Source organism: Schistocerca americana, chromosome 5, assembly GCF_021461395.2.
Source record: "Schistocerca americana isolate TAMUIC-IGC-003095 chromosome 5, iqSchAmer2.1, whole genome shotgun sequence".
Taxonomy (NCBI): Eukaryota; Metazoa; Arthropoda; class Insecta; order Orthoptera; family Acrididae; genus Schistocerca; species Schistocerca americana.
The window spans coordinates 99,521,800-99,540,076 of NC_060123.1; the positions used below are offsets into that span (position 1 = coordinate 99,521,800).

An 18,277-nucleotide genomic window follows, 5' to 3' on the forward strand; every position below is an offset into this window, starting at 1 on the left:
TGATATGAGGTGAATTGGTTTGCAAGGCCGAACGCTAGTGGGCCCAGGGCTCACAGCACAGCATGGTTGGTTCATTCCAAGCACTATGGCTGGCCCAGCAGCAGTGACTGCTGCTGGCGAACCCATGTGCAGGCAGACAAGCTTGGCAGGAAATGGGTAAATCCCAGTCTGGGGAATTTAAACAGAGGTCGGTCAATTAGAAGAAAAGATGATGCACCAGTAATGGCAGAGTGTCAGACAAGGTGAAAGAAAGCTTCTTCAAAGGCTATGAAATTCGACAAGAAATCACAAGTTAACTTATAAAGCATATCTGAATACATCTGTGATCTCAGAAAAATAAGGCGCATCCAGTGACACAACAATGTTGTCAATATCTTTAAAACTACAGAAGTTAATATTTTGCAGTGACTAAATATTTTCAGAATGAACCTCTGAATTAATAACATTTTTAAATGCTTCAAACGATTTTAACAAATGATATCTCTGATAATAGCATTGCACTATAGCTATTCTCCCTGAAAGTCGAGTATCTGTATCTACTGTACTTCTTGATTTATTGCGTTTTTTATATCTTTTCACCATCGAAATGTTTGTCAGAATATTGGTACGTTGCACAATAACACAGAAAATTAATGCAGCACAGATATTTCAGAACTTGTGTAGTTATTTAATGAATACTTTACTAATTTTTCTCGATATCTACAAACTGTTGATTACAACTGCTAATATAAAATCGTTATAATTTAAGAAGTGGTCAATCACATGTTTTAGGTTGCACCACATTTGAAAATAAGGCCAAAAGGCCCTTCTGTCAAGCAGACATAACAATTGTTTAAACAATATTTAACAACGATCTGTTGTCATTTACTGTGAGTACACTTGTGCAAGAGCAATGGCTTATTTATTAATGAACAAACCTTTATAAGTATTGTGCATGGTCTGAGTGTGACCGAATTTTTATAACATTTCTTTTTTTAAAATGCTGTTTGTAATCCATTAGTTCAGTCCAGAAAGTGGTCAACTTGAGTCAAATCATGTTTATAAAACACGGGAGCGATGTATTTTTGGTAGAGATGGCATTTGGCCATTGGAACGGCATGCAATGACAGAGCACTACTGTAGTTAAGTGTGTATGGACACTTTTTCGAATGATGCACTCAAGGGAGCGGTTATGGACACTTTTCAATTAGATCTCGAAGAAGACTTTTTTTACATCGGTTCTTGAAGATGGCAGACCTGCCGGTGATATAGTTCGTTTTTGGCTTAGTGGATGATAGTTTCTTGGTGGTGAACAGCTGCTACAATACTTTGGCTTTCGAAGGCACTTTATGTTGGGTTCTTGAAGGAGGCAGACCTGCCTGAGATGAGGTGAATCATGCGGTCCTGTAGGTAATTGATTTAGATGGTGAACGGCCGCTACGATACTTTAACTTCTACCAGTTGCATTATAGAACTGACAATAGACCTAGTATGAGTTTCTACTGGTTATCTCACATGTGTGTTAGTTCGTGAATCATCCACGTTGAACTCTGAAATTTTTCAGTTGGTGATTATTTCATGTAGTGTGATCATGAAATGGACTTAGTTTTCGCGAATCTTGGATAACTATTTAGCTTCGGTGTTCTGCTACCATTCTCATAACGGTCTCAAAGCATTTTCACATGATTTGATAAGATTACTTCCTGTCCGCATTTTAAATGGGTATCATAGGACCACTTACCATTTAGCTGAGATATTCTTCCATGAATACAAATTGTTTAACATAATTCTCTGTCATCTACATCAGTTACAGAAGCTAGAATTGAACCCATTTATTATTCTTTTATATTTTACTTTGTATTTCTGTGTATTTATTAATTCGCAGTTCTATCCAATGCAAAGACTATTTGACTGCAGAACCACAGCTACAGACTATTATTGCAACGAATGAGCTGTTGAGCATGAAAGCAGGCATGTGTGGCTCGATCTATGACTACATCGAGTTATTCATTTTAAACAGAGCAGTGTATAATCTGATTACCTAGGGTGCAAGCAGCATCAGGTAAAGTTGCAGCTGGTTTGCTCTTATGGACTGCTGGTTAGAGAACAACTACTCAGCAGCAGAAAACTATTTGGTAATATCACACTGTAGCTAGTCTAATCTAACCTAATGGGAGCAGTATGTAGAGGGATGTATTATATTTCCAGATTCAACATTAAATTTTGTTCTAAAAGCTTTGCAAGTGGATTTTTATGGGACAGTTTGTATCTGTCTTCAGGTGCTGTCATTAAATGTTTTTAGTTCTTTTAGCATCTTCGAGACACTCTCCCATGGAGCAAAAAAAGCTGTGACCATTTGTGCTGCCCTTTTTTGTATGTGTTCAGCGACCCCAGACAGTTCCATTTGGTCCCCATCCCACACACATGAGCAATAATGTAGGACTGATTGAACAACCATTTTGAATGGAGTCTCCTTTCTAGACTGATGGCATTTCCGTAGTATTCTAGCAGTAAACCACAGTCCGCCATTTGTTTTACCTATGACTGAGCCTATGTGATCATTCTAGTTAACATTCCTCCAAACTGTTGTGCCATGCAATTTGCATGAACTGACAAAGGACAGTTGTCGACAACTCCATTCAAGATAACGTGCTGCATCCTCTCTGCCAGAAAATCCTCAGTCCAGTTACAAATTTTGCCTGATATCCCATATGACTGTAAGTTTGACAATAGACATAGATGTGGTACTGAGCCAGATGCCTTTCGGAACTCAAGAAATACTGCATCTGCCTGACGACCTTGATGCATGGTTTTTGGTACATCACATGAGAAAAGTGCGATTTGGGTTTCATGTGATCGATGCTTTCAGAATCCATGCTGGTTTGCATGAAGGAGGTAATAAATCTGTTCGAGATACCTCACTATATTTCAGCTCTGAATTTGTTCTAAGACTACAGAAAATGGATGTCAAGGACATTGGATGGTAGTTTTTTGACCCAATTCTGGTAGTCTTCTTGTAGATGTGTCTAACCTGAGCTTTCTTCTAAATACTGGACAAAGTTTTTGTTGGAGAGACGTACGGTCGGCTGTATTTAAAAGGGGTGCTAACTCATGCACAAATTCAAAAGAGAATGTGACAGGGATGCCAATGGGACCTGGAGCTTTGTTCAGTTTTAACAATTTCAGCTATTTCTCAATGCCACTGACAGTTAAATCTGTTTCACACATCTTTTCAATGGTACTAGAATTAAATTGGGGCTATACTAATGGGTTTTCCTTTGTAAAGGAACATATGAAAATGGAGTTAAGTACTTCTGCTTTTGCTTTGCTACTCACAATTTCAGTCCGTGGTGCATCGTTTGGTGGCACTAATTGCCATTACTTATGACCAGATTTTATATGAGTTTTTGAACAATCTTTTGACAGTAGTCTGCTATGGTAGTCATTGAAGTCTTTACACATTCCTTTCTTGACAGATAAACACATTTCATTTAGCATCTCCTATGTACAACCCTGAGCATTGTTTTACTACTATTATGCAAAGTCTTTTTTTTTTTTTTTAGAAGTTCCTTTACAATGTTTGTATACCACAGAGAGTCCTTGACATCATGAACTATGTTACTGAGCGCACATCTCTCTAGAGTAGTAGGGCAACAGCGGTGCAACCCCACTCTTCATTGTTGCCAGATTTGTTCGAGATGGCGGATCGATAATGGTGTCCATATATGTGGCAACGTCACAGTGATGTCATGCAAGAAGATCAAATTTTGGGGGGAATATACGTCAATTTCGCTATCTCCACTAACCTAGTCCCTCACCTCCCCCCCCCCCCCCCCTGTCCACACCATTTGGAAATTGGCAGGAAAAGTACACAGTTTGTGCCAGGCTGTTGGAAAGCATGGATGTAAGTTTTTATTTTCTATAGATTGTTCCCATCATCTCCCTTCTTGCCCCATCGGGAAATTGGTGGGAAAAGGACTCACTCTGTTCTGGGCTACTGGATATGACAGACGTAAGTCTTTGTTTTGCATGCATTGTCTATTTAAACAATTTGAGTTATCATAGGTGGTAGATCCATCCAGTGTGTTTACCATGAGGTCCGTGTCCAATTGACCTAATTCACACACCGCCATCAGAGGGAGCTATCGTCCCTCCCCCTCTTGTGATGTAATCCAAGATGGCGATCTGAGGAAAATGGTGGGAAAAGGACTCAGTCTGTGTCTAGCTACTGGACTTGGAGGACAGACATTAATTGTGTACTGTGTTCAATGGGCGAGATGTCTGTGCCAGAGATGGAGGAGTATATTAGCATCTGAGGACTGTGTCGATAGCATTGATTTTTGGTGAAGAAAAATATGCTTCATGAAATAATGAATATGGGGCTAAGTTATGCTTTACAAATCATACTGATAAATGCATGTGCTGTAACTGTAGATCATTCTATAAACGCCCAGTCAGTCAATCTTCTGAAGCCAAAGAGGCAAGATATTCACCCCAGAGTTTCCACACCAGCGTTAATAGAAGGAACAAGCTGGTTACAGCACAGCCAGGGCATGGCATGGCATGGCATGGTCACGTGGTACTTCTAAGCAGTTCCTGTTGCATTGGAAACACCTGCGGCCTTCTTCCTTCCCATCCCTTACACACGGATACCCTTTGCCTTTGAACACGCAGATACCCTTTGCCTTTGAACACGAACTGCTTCGTGAGTTATTACATCTGGTGGTGTGGAATATTGTCATATACATATCATGAAGATCACGGGAACTAAATGTACTACTGCACAAAGAAAGAGAGAGAGACAGCCTTGCAAATGCTGTGAGAATATTTAAACAACTACACGTTTTATTCCAAGGAACACCGCCACCGCCACACTTCAACACAGACTCTAAAAAGTTCGTGACTCACTTGTGAAACTGTCCCTGAAACACTTTGCTCCCTTTTGTGGGAAATACACTTGTCTTTGAGCACGTGCTGCTTCAGGAGTAAATAAATCCAACAGAATACGTTGGTAAATACATATTCAAAAAGAGATCGCTGCACAGTAGTTTTCCTGTTTTGCACTGTATACCACCACACTTGAACATGGACTGTAAAAAAATATTGCGGCACACTTGTAAAATTTCTCAGTCTTCCTCCACTACTCCGAAATATTTGCATGCATAAACAAAGTAGGTAAAGTGTTTAACATCCCAATACATTTGCAATTTTGCAGATGTTGTTTGAAATACACTTGCACACAAAACACTGCATTGTCTTCCCAGTGTGGGGCGGTGGGTGGAATAATAGAATAAATGTTTTGTATTTATGCTGTTGTTTGCCGTTCTCAACACTGGCTCTCTAACTACAATATTGGCAACCAGAAAGTGATTAGCAAAACGTGAAGCCTGTAATTAGAATTCCTAGTGCCAACTTCATCTGAGAAATACATTTATAGCTACAGTTTATAGCTCTGAGGAATTAGGAGATTGTCTGGGATTCATAATCAAAAACCATTCTCTCTAAAATGTTTCCTATATTCTGAAAGTCACAGACCAAAAAGAATCCACACAATCCAACTACCAGAGCAGTTCAGAGTCTAATGCGCTGATGCAACTGTAACTGTTCAAATTAAATGTTTAAGTGAATGCTCACCATAATTTGATGATAATGTTCATCAAACGCCATGCTAAATAATGGTAGAATGCTTGTCCTCCGGCGGCACGTGAAAATATGACATATGCAAAATGAAGATAGATCATTAAAGTCATCCCAGAATTAACACTTCACTCGAAAACGATTTCATGGTTACGCGTATCCCGAGTAACTTATTACGGCATCCGAGGCTGTTTATAGCAATGATACCAATGCTACACAACTGCCGGCACAGGTGGTGCGCTAATCAACGTCTGGAGAGAACTGGGGCCTAATTTCTCTCGCGCAGTGTTCTTACATACATAGTCGCGGTGTAGACGGCTAAGGGAACGCCTGATCAAATCTGCTCTTCCGACTAGCCGCTGGGCTAGTAATGCAGCACTTTAGTTATGGAATAAATCATTGCTTCCTTTGCTGATGGCCAATGAAGCTCTCAATTTAAATGTGCAATCAGCACACAGGTAAGTAATCATAATAAAAGTCTGACGTGGCTACGTCAAATATTTTGGGCGAGATAATTAATTTAATTACAGTACACGCAGTAGACGAGCTCGGAACTTGCCCTTTGGAGATACGCTATCGCTGTAGTTTTATAGTTATTCAGGTGAAACTTCTCACATCTTTATGATTATAGCGGATCTCCCTTCTACTTAAATTTAAACATCCTAGTTTTATTTATTCGCCTACTTAATCTATCTTGCTTCCTTAATTTTTACGATAAAAACCAGAAAATCATGAATTTCAACTAAAATTTTAATTTGTGAGATCCAGAATACTGTTTCTACTAAATTATTACGCAGAAGGAATCTAAATATAACTTTCAAGTTTCTAGCTCTTTTCTGTTGCACCAATGATTTTTACAGAAAAACTTCCAAATTTCGAAAATGGTTAAAGTTATTGAACTGATATTCAACACATATTGATTTAGTATTACTCCTGACTTGGTAGAAACGTTTCAAGTTATTTACTTGATTTTTAAAGTATTGCGCAACATTTATGACGTCAGAGCTAGTTACAGCGGACTGGCTGGCACACAATGGTAAGACTGACGTGAATTTTATAAGGCGTGAGTAGGCTGCTTCCCTACATCACCCTCTACTTAATTTTTTTGAATGTAAATGAAAAAAAAAATTAATTAAAAAAGGGAAGCAAGGGTACAGCTTAACTACCGATGAAAAATTAAAATTGAAATGTACACATATAGAAATATTAAAAGAAAACTTATTACCTACTATGATTATTTAAATTACTGGGATGTTCACTGCCTCTTAAGCAACATTATCACTCAAAATATAAGCAAAAATCAATGAAACACTTTGGCATACATATTGCCTTAGACAGACAAACACATAAAAATATGTAAAATTATGAAAATCTTTAATTCATTAAATTGTCTGTAAATATATTTTTTTACATACATAAATTCAAAGAAAATAACACAGTTATTCAAGCTATATAAACAGATAATTATATCTTAGCAGTCTTTTCTAAACCTAAAAGGAAATTCCACAAATCATACAATTTCATTTTTGCACACGTGGTTGTAGCCACTTTGGCTGGCGTTCTACACTTCCATTCACACGGGTAGAGGGGTAAGTTGCTATGGTGTGCGTCCTTCACATCCACTCTAACTTACATGGGGAAAGAAGACAGGTCACTATGATTGGTGTCCAAGTCACTCCACGCTTTCACGCAACTACAAGGGTGCCATTATCTGGTTTGTCCTGTAGAACAAACAGAAAGAATGCCTCAGACTCTGTTCATATAAAATCTAAGGGTGGGTTACAATGAAATGGGGATACATATACATTTTATCTTTCAGTATGTTGCTGGAACAAAGTTAACAGAACTTTTTCAATTTTATCTCACGGTTACTTAACTGTCATAAAATCGGTAAACAAATGGCTCAAAACGCCGTTAGTCACGTACTACAGAAAATTGTGCTCAAGGCATACAATCATAAATCCTATTTAATCTCAGTTTATTATTTCTGGGCCGGAACACTGAACCAATGCTCGGTACATTCCTGACAAATCTGTATTTTAATTACTTAACTGACTCATCTTCGATTACCTTATTCTTAGTGATAGTATGAGTATATTTGATTAGTAGTTGTCTTCTCAGCTTCTTTGTACATGAAACTTGTGGTAATAGTACAGTTCTGAGTGTTCAAAACACACTACGTTTAGTTCACTACTAAATCCACTTATTGGTCTTCTGCTGCTGTGTCAGTTCCACATCTGCAATTATGTACTTACTTACTTTGCTAGTGTATGAACTTAAGTAATACTCACTCCATTAAAATTTAAAGCATAGGATAGCACATTTATTTCATATCTATAGTGTATTGCAGCTGATCAGTTTGCTCACGTGGCAATACATTTCCACTTGATTGGATGCTGAAACCACAAGTAGTCTCTCTCGACCCACTACTAAAGTAGTAATTATGGCCGAGCGTAATGCTAAATTCCTTAAACCTATAGGACACCATGAACTGCTCTGTCTTATCTAACATAAGGGTACCTATGGTCGCATTCACGCCTCCAGCTCATAACCTCAATACATGTAGGTGTGTCCTGTCACACACTAAACCAAATAACAGCCAGCTCCAACCTTATAAATATTTCAAGGACGTGTCCTTCACGTCTCAACCACAAACACTGTTCAATTCTATTACACTGCCATTGCTTGCTACACAAGGTGAGTTCATTTTTACAACTTATCTGTCTATTTTTCATAACACTAAGCACTCTCTCTTACTATTTATTGGTTAGCTCTAATGCATACATTAGGTCTCATTTCCACTTCAGATCCAGCTTATAAACGAACTTGTATATCTTTTTTAAATATTATTGTGGGACCATTTCCAATAAAACAACAACTTTGTACTTATAATATTACCAGGGTTCTATACATACTTGTTACTCAAATATCTTTGTATCTTAATTACATCATACTTCTCTGTTGTTTATGTCACTGTTAGGTTTGTTACATTATGTATTTTCTTCACTAATCGGTGGATAGAATGGTTACAGAACTCATGGCTTGACAGCCATGACAGAAAATTTTAGTATTGCAAAGAAGGAGTCGAAACTTTGGCAGATAGGAAAGATGAAGATAGAGTGAGATCCGAAATGGGAAAGAAGATCTCACATAGCTGGGACTGCACAGCTGCCACACTGTGCAGAGGTTACAGAACAACCTCCTCCCAAGAGAATTCATTGGTTTCAGAAAATTTTCGTATTGGGAAGAAGGGGTCAAAATTTTAGGTGGATAGGAAAGCTGAAGAGAGAGTGAGATCTGAAATGGGAAAGAAGATCTCACACAGCTGGGACTGCACAGCTGCCACACTGTGTAGAGGTTACAGAACAGCCTCCTCCCTACAGAATTCATTAGCTTAATGCTGGCTGGATAGTCATACCGGAAGATTTTAGTATTTGAGAGTAAGAGCCGAAATTTTGGTGGATAGGAGAGATGAAGAATGAGTGAGACCGGAAAAGGAAAGATCTCACACAGCTGGGACTGCACAGCTGCCACACTGTGTAGAGGTTACAGAACAACCTCCTCCCTACAGAATTCATTAGCTTAATGCTGGCTTGATAACCATAACAGAAAATGTAATGTGTTGGAAAGAAGAGGTCGAAATTTTAGGTGGATAGAAAAGATGAAGAGAGAGTGAAATCTGAAATAGGAAAGAAGATCTCACACAGCTGGGACTGCACAGCTGCCACACTGTGTAGAGGTTACAGAACAACCTCCTCCCTACAGCATTCATTCACTACCTATGAACTTCTTTAGGTCGATCACGTTCCTGAGACCGAATAGCTTCTTACTCTTAGGGTACTCTAGCCTATATGCATTGGCATGTGGTTTTCCTATGATCCTGAAAGGTCCTTGGTATACGAACATGAATTTCTTTGTTTCTGCATGTATTTTCTTTGATTTTTCCTTGGTTTTGACAAGGACTAACTAACCGGCTTCTTCTTCTTCTTCTGTGTTTAGCTTACTTTTACTAAGATTAACACCTTCGTCCCAATATCTCCTATTTCGTATAGGCAGCTCCCAAATTTCATCATTAGTTACTACATGTTTATCAATAAAAGGTACCGTAATTACTCCGGTTATTGGCAAGACCAATTTTAACTGGCTTCTTTCAAAGTCAACAACACGCTGATATTTCGACAAGAAATCTATGCCAATTAAAACCTCAATACTGAGATTGTTTACAATTAAGCATGGATGATCAATTAAATTACCATTAATATCAAAGGGCAGTAAAGCTTCTTGCTTTACTGTTTTTGACACCTTGCCAGTAGCACCAATTATTCTTAGTCCTGATACCCTCATTACTGTAAGCTTGTCTTTACCAGGTAATGCATCAAAGAAGGACTAAGATATCGCATTCACTTCACTTCCACTGTTTAAGAGACAACGTACATTGATACCCAACATATTCACTATTATTAAAGGGAGGCTTATTCTAGGTTGTACAGGTGGTTCCTCAAACTCATCCAATAGTTCCTTTTGGATTTGTCTCCAACTAAAGTGATCGACATCTGTCTTCATTACATTTAGGTCAAAGTGTGTAGGGGTTTCCTGAACTACATTTTCAGCTGCCTTTTCCAGTCGGCATATTAATTTCAAATCGAAACACTGCACGACTTCATTACATTTAGTTTGCTGAACACGACCCAGATTACTGTAGTCTGAGCGATTCTTCGCCTCCAGACTGGGCATAACACTAGTTACAACTAAACCACTTTCACTATTATCGTCTGGTTCCTTGTCCAGTGACAACTGGTCACAGCTACTGGGTTCATCGACCCCCAACAGGCTATCCTCTACATTCTCACTTACCTCCTGTCCTAAATCTATTAGTACAGTATCAACATCCTGCACAGGCACTTTAGATAAGAGCACATCATCCTCATCGTAAATATAAGCATGAATTTCTTCTGCTTCTTCACCTGACAATTCAGTATTTTGTAGCTCTTCCCTACCGTTACACTGCTGCGCCTTCTCTTTCTCTTCCCACTTAGAAAGCGCCTCTAACACGCAATCTATCAAACACTGTGAGTGGTTTAATATTTCTGCAGGATCATTGGATGCTACCGACCCATCATCCGAATCCTCAGTTTGAGTATTCTGATCTGTCATACTAATTACTGTAATTACTGGCTTAGGAAAAGCAATCGCCTCGTGAGCGCCAGTATCCTCATAGACGGGAACTAGTTTTCCAGCCTCTGCCTACTACTGTTACCTTTATTTGCATTATGGTTAACTGGCACAGCATTGCTTTCAACATTGTTGTTTACTTGCACATTTTTGTTAGGAACAAAATTACTATTATTTGGATGCCATTGTTGGTTCTGGTAATTATTTCTCCAATTCCTACCTTTCTTAGGATGGCGAACACCTACTGTTCTGATGTTTACATTGCCATTCTGCTCGTTCTTAAAATTAGTAAGTGTTATTAGCATTTCTGTTATTACGTGCTTGCTCCTCATTGGCAGCCACACACTCTACACGTTCCAAATATTCAATGAAACGATCCAGATTGTCTCTAGGGGCAGATATAATTCTAGTTTGCCAATACCATGGCAGTTTGGCTTCAAGACCTAGTATTATCATTTCAGGTTTTAGCTTTTCGGCCAAATGTGACAAACGTGAGATCCATGACCTGGCAAACTCTTTAATAGATTCCTTGCCTGCATTGAAGCGTTTTCCACTCCAAAATTCTGTCAACACTTCATTTTGCTTATTGCTAGACCAATACTCATTAATGAAAGCTGTTTTAAATTCCGCTAATGTTTTACACTTCAACATAACATCAGCTGAGCAACGCAAGGCGTCACCCGCTAAATGGCTTCTAATAAATGAAATTTTCTCTCGTTCAGACCAAGTTGATGGAATCACATCTTCAAAATCGTTCCAGAAATCTAGCGGGTGGATATTTTTATCTGGATCGAACCGCAAGACTGGCTGGCACACAATGGAAAGAGTGATGTGAATTTTATAAGGCGTGAGTAGGCTGCTTCCCTACACCAGGTGCATGTGGAACGGAAATACATTATGGCAAAATACACTCGAAAAAATACATCGCTAAAATAAATGAGTACAAATACACTGTGTCGAAACCCTGAAGACGATCCTGCAAATATTGTTAAATACACTATCACAGTAGTTTCCTACACAAGCACTGTCGTAACTGGGGGACTCGCAATGTGGCTGTGTATCCGTGGGCAGCTGCATTTCACCACAGAGTGTTGTACAGACTGGAAGCTGGGGTTTTCTGGATGGATCCACGAGCGCGCGAAAACGATGGCCGACACCAACTTGTCTTGCATCCTCTGAACAGCATTCTTCTGTAGGTGGGTTACAAGTCGCACTCCTATTGGCTGCTTGGGTAAAATGGTGGGTGGAAGGTTAGAGGTTATATAAACCCTCGTCGTTGTGCACTCGCTTTCATACTGCCTTTACCATTTTACCCATGTGCTTGATCGTGTGCTTATCAGCATTCCTAGTTTTCCTTTGGTCGCTTGTCTGGTACTCATTTACATTACAAGATGGAACATTCTGCCAGTGACAGCATCAGTGGCAGCAGCAAACGCCTTCGCCAGTACAGTCTACCACATAAGTTAATTGTCCTAATCGTTCAATGTTCCTATGTATGCCTTGTAATTTTAGTACGTATCATAGCACTTGCTTAGGTCGTCGTCGGTAGATGCAAACCTCCATACTATCGAGCTATTGAAAGGCTCGTTGCTGTAATTTTAGTGAGTGACGTATTTTTATTGTGTAGCTGGTATTACAGTCCTTTTTTTTGTCTTATAGTCCTCATCCCTGAGATGCTTGCTGATCCTTATGGACAGCTGCAGTAGTCTGAGAGACTACTGCAGCATTAGCCTCCAGCTATATTAACAGAGTCTGCACACAAGAAATTAAGGGCATTTATTTTTTTATTTTTAACTTGTGGCTGTCAGAGAAAATATTATTTGTTCTAATGATGAGGGCTACAGAATGTATTTACATTTAGATTTCGTAACATGATGCATTCATTTGTGTGAGACATATTCTTTGCTTCTCCAGATGTTTCTATGGATGAGGGGGGAGACAGAGGGGTATGTGTCGAGGCTTAGGCCCAGTTTTGTGAGTAGCAGAGTACGATTTTCAAATTCAGTGTGTTTTGTATATACGTAACTTCAGTGAATTAACAAATACGATTTTTTGTTGTAACACCACTGACTAAAATAATCAACAAATTTTAAATTAAGGTTATTATCGAGAATGTTTAAAAATATCTGCAGTTAAACCAGTACATAAGAATCCTTATAGTATCACCAGATAACTATCGACCAATATCACTTATACCCATAATATTAAAAATAATAGAATACTGCGTGCACAAACAGATGAGTCAATATTTTGAACATAATGATGTACTCACCTCCTCACAGTATGGTTTCAGATCTAGCCTTTCTATAGTCAAAGCAGTTGAGAGTATGGTAGCAAAAATATACAATTGTTTTGTAAAAAAAGGTATTATCTGTGCAACACTGTTGGACCTCAGGAAAGCTTTTACACAGTATCCCACAATATTCTCACAAAAAACTCTACTACTACAGTGTGAGAGAGAATGCTCTATACCTAATGAAGTCATACTCGGACAATAGAAAACAGTTAGTTAAGGTAAATAATCAAATGTCAGAATGTCTCCCAGTTGTAAGGGGTGTACCTCAAGGATCTGTCCTTGGACCTTTGCTTTTCATTATTTATATAAATTATTTACCTGCAGTTGTATCATGTGATGCAGTACTATATGCTGATGACACAAGACACGTCACATGTGATACCAATCTTGAAAATGTGCAACACAGCATGGCAGTGGCAATGGAGAGGTGCACTACTTGGTTTGAGGCAAATGTACTGCAGAGGAATGGTAGTAAAACTGAAGCTATTGTATTCAATCTGAATGCTCCCAGTGATGATAACAAAACAGTAACATTATTGGGATTTCACATAGATCAAAAGCTCAGCTGGGATAACCACACAGGGAAGATATGTGGCAAATTGGCACGTGCCATTTATCTGCTGTACCAGCTGAGGTGCAGTGTCAGTGAAGAACTCCTGTCGTATGCATATTTTGCATTCTTCCATTGGCACCTGAGTTATGGAATATTATTGTGGGGCATTTCTGTAGGCTCAAAATTAGTGTTCAAATGGCAAAAGAAAGCCATAAGGTCCATAGCAGAATGTAGCCCATATGAATCATGTCAAGATTACTTTAAGAAACTAAATATAATGACAGTGCCTGGCCTGTAAACTTACAACTGCCTTGTCTTCATTAAAGAGAATCTGAGAAAATTTGACTTAAGGAGAACAGCTCATGACCATAACATAAGAAGTGCACATACAATTAATATGCCATATGCTAGGCTTGCAAAGACACATAACAGCTACAAATATTGTGGTCCTGTCTACTCCAACAAATTACCTGCAAATGCCCACACAGAGCCAGTAAATAAATTTAAAACTAGTATTTCAAGGTGAATCAAAAGTAAAGTAATTTACTCTGCTCAAGAGTTCCTTGAGTATGTGACAAATGACCCACTTTCCTTATGAGAATGAACTATAAATTAACTGCAAATTATACATATGCCACACTGTGCAACTATTTTATTACTGTATCATGTACTTATAGTTAATTATTTGTTTGACTATTTATTTGTCATTCATTGAACTATGTAGTTCATTTATCTTGTAATTGATCTATTAGGAAACTTCTTGTTGTTATTGACATTTGCACAAATATGTATCGTATCCGTCCTGGATTGTTATATTGTAGTTAATAACATTTGACATGTCGAAGTTTATATTATTATTATGTAACCACTGACGACACCAACTGCATGTAATTATGCTCAATGGTGAAATAAAAAAAATTGTATTTGTATTTGTTGATATTTCAGTGAGTTAACGAAAATGATTTTTAGTACAAACAAGAAATAATTGCTTTCAATTATGTTGTTATAGGTAGTGTCAGTGAGCATGATGAACACCCCCAAGGCGAGGGCGAAACATGGAAGTGGGTACATGATATTCTGGCTGCTGCAGAGGAAGCTGAAAGGGAGCATCATCTTGCCTATTCGAGAGAGGATGATGAGATTCTGGGTTGGGTGCGAAAGCTACTGAAAAAGCCAACTGAACTGCTCAGTCCTCGGACCTAGAGTGGAAAAGGTGATTATAATGCAGGCATTGTCGTTACAGCATATAATGATTATTATTCTGAAATGTTGTTGTTATTTCTTTACAGCATACATATTTTTAAAAATCTTGAGCATTGTGCTTAATTTTTTTTCGTTATATTTTACAGAGACATCACAGTCGCCACCAGCATCACAACAGCTGGCTGTGGCTCGAGTGCCTATAGTGTTGGTGGTGGTGGGGGGGGGGCAGGATTGAAACATGCGCCTGAGCGGCATGCAGTGCCGTGTAAATTGGCGCTGGCGGCTGCACTAGAGGCAGCAGCATCAGCTGCGGTCACTGCAGTGCCTGCCAGTGCACCTTCGCGTACTCCCTGGCGTCCAGGGGTGGTTCAGTCGGAAGAAAAAGGACAACACCAACGATCTCGTACCCTCGAGGCTGGCGAATGTGAAGATCCCAGCATGCAGCAGCATCGTTGTACACCATCGCCGTAAGCAGGATATTCACGCTGGACCTTGCTGCCGCCACCTCATCCAACTATGGCTTTGACTGATCGCCGTCGTCAGTAATGGAAGGTATATGTGCCTTGGCTCTCATCCGTCGTCGACAGGATGGACATCATCTTCATCTTGTAGTATTAGTAATAGAGAAAATCCTGTGGCCAGCGCCGGCCGGTGTGGCCGTGCGGTTAAAGGCGCTTCAGTCTGGAACCGCGTGACCGCTACGGTCGCAGGTTCGAATACTGCCTCGGGCATGGATGTGTGTGATGTCCTTAGGTTAGTTAGGTTTAATTAGTTCTAAGTTCTAGGCGACTGATGACCTCAGAAGATAAATCGCATAGTGCTCAGAGCCATTTGAACCATTTGAACCTGTGGCCAGCAGCAGTTCTCTCTCCTGTCCTTTTAGTGAAGGACAACAGGTCAGTGACACCATACCGTAGTTAAAAAACTCAGTGATTGCAGATGCCTTTGAGGAGAAAATCTCGTTCACAAGGATCGAAAAACTGGCAGGAGGGTACCATGATCTGGTTGGTTTTCTAAGGGCGTGTCTGCCTATCAAGGAAAAGGAGCTCCTCAAAGTAGTTAATAATCCGTGCTATCCCGCCATTAAGTGCAGTGTGGTGCTCTGCGTCGAACTGTCGCACTCACCTCAAAGTTGATTCTGATGTTCAAGAGACAAGTCTTCATTATCTTTGGGAGGGGGGGGGGGATAACGTGATAATGCGGAGCACGTCAGTCGCCAAGAGGTTTCATAAATACATCTCGAATGCTATATTGGCCCTGTTTTCCGAGATGAAAGTGGAGGGTCAGCTACAGCACTCAGCCGAATACTACACCTGGACATAGATACACATGTCCACAATCCGGTAAATGGAGGGTCTAGCTGTATCAAGCTACCTAAAGATATAGCTAATAAGCAGGCATGTATTAATGTCGAAAATGGAAAGGATCAGGCTCGTTTTACATGGTCAACCTCGGCTTGCGAGAGAAATTACAATTGCAGAGATAATCCTGAGCGTCGTGGTACATACCATGTAGGTGATAATATTCGTGGGCATTATAACTTTGATGGTATCGAGTTTCCCATCAAGATCCAGGACATACCTAAATTTGAGGCCCAGAATACCGGAATATCGGTTCCTGTTTATGGCCTGGAGAAGAAAAGAAAGTCAGATGAGCATGGCAAGCATACTGTCGGCGAACCCCTCCATTTCTCAAAATTTGCTTGTAAGTTTGTGTTGCATGTAAACATGCTGCTCTTCCCTGAATGTGATAATTAACACTATGTTTGGATCTAAGACATGTACCCAATTTATTCTCTCAGACATAAAAGCTATATTTGCTTAGGTGCCTGAATTATTTCTCCTCAGACAAGTGATTAGAGGCAAATCTGGTAGGTTGCGCTTCTCAGGACCCAGTATGTGTTATTATGCCTAATGAGGAAAACAAATTCATAAAGTTGAAAAATGCTCACGATCAGGAGCGATGCTCGTTTGTAGAGTATGCCGACTTTGAACGCCTCCTCGTTTCTGTGACGCGCTGTGAAGGTGACCCCACGACCTCACAAATCACCTTTACAGAAAAACACGTACCATATACGGCAGCGTACCAAATTGTATCGTCCTACGATTCCAGTCTTATCCACTACAAATCTTATGTTGGGGATACTCCTGCAGTTTGACTAGTCACTGAACTCGAAAAACTTTCATGGGAGATTGATAAGCTTTACAGTGACAACGCTCCCATGAACAAATCGAAGGAGAATGAAGATTTGTATAATAACGCGGTTGACTGTCATATTTGTGGGCTGCCGTTATGTAGAAAAGCGGAAACTCCTCATAGCGACCACTGTCAGCATACGGGGAAATTCCGCAGCGCAGCTCACAATAAGTGCAATTTGAAGTACCAGCTACCAAGTCACATAACCGTTTTCTTCCATAATTTATGCGGGTATTGCGCTTACTTTCTAGTTGAGCACTTGGCTGTCTTTGGTTGAGAAAAAAATCAGGTCAGTGGTCCCGTCTGAGAGCATCGAGAAATACATTTCATTCTCCAAACGATTGACGCCAAGAATCACGCTCCGCTTCCTTTATACGTTACGTTTTATGTAGGCACCACTACAGAAACTCGTTGAAACTCTACCTCGGGAAGATAGCATATCTATCGAGGTGCATTTCCCGACGAGGAAAATTTTCAGCATGTGACTAGGAAAGAGTTTTTTCCATACAAGTATGTGGATAGTATGGCGAAATTCAATGAAAACAGGATCTACATCTACATCTACGTCATTACTCTGCTATTTACAATAAAGTGCCTGGCAGAGGGTTCAATGAACCACCTTCAAGATGTCTCTCTACAGTCCCACTCTCGAATGGCACGGGGGAAAAACGAGCAATTAAATTTTTCTGTGCGAGTCCTGATTTCTCTTCTTTTATCGTGATGATCATTTCTCCCTATGTAGGTGGGTGGCAACGGAATGTTTTCGCAATCGGTGGAGAAAACTGGTGATTGAAATTTCATGAGAAGATCCCGTCGCAACGAAAAGTGCCTTTGTTTTAATGATTGCCACTCCAATTCACGTATCATGTTTGTGACACTATCTCCCCTATTTCGCGATAATACAAAACGAACTGCCCTTGTTGGTACTTTTTTGATGTCATACGTCAGTCCCACCTGATGCGGATCCCACACTGCACAGCAATATCTCCAGAATAGGGCGGACAAGCGTGGTGTAAGCAGTCTCTTTAGTAGACCCGTTATAATAGTCGCCTAGTCGTAGATATTGCTATAATCGCACTCTTTAACTCCCATTTACGGAGCTTGTTAGCACTTGATGTTAGGTTGGCGACATTAAAATGCGTTGTGGTAATCGCTGCTGCCTGCTGGGTCGCTGCTGTGTCTCGATGTTAATGCTGGTTCTAAATCTGGTTGTCTAGGGGTATAAAGATGAGGTCCCGTGT

At 39.8% G+C, this 18,277-nt stretch overlaps 1 long non-coding RNA gene across 1 annotated transcript; it reads left to right on the forward strand.

Moving 5' to 3' along the window:
- Window positions 1-571: 571 nt before the first annotated feature.
- Window positions 572-15,062, forward strand: LOC124615381. Its single transcript, XR_006979784.1, has 3 exons — window positions 572-604; window positions 14,647-14,850; window positions 14,987-15,062. It is a non-coding gene; the product is annotated as an uncharacterized LOC124615381 (long non-coding RNA).
- The last annotated feature ends 3,215 nt before the right edge of the window (window positions 15,063-18,277 follow it).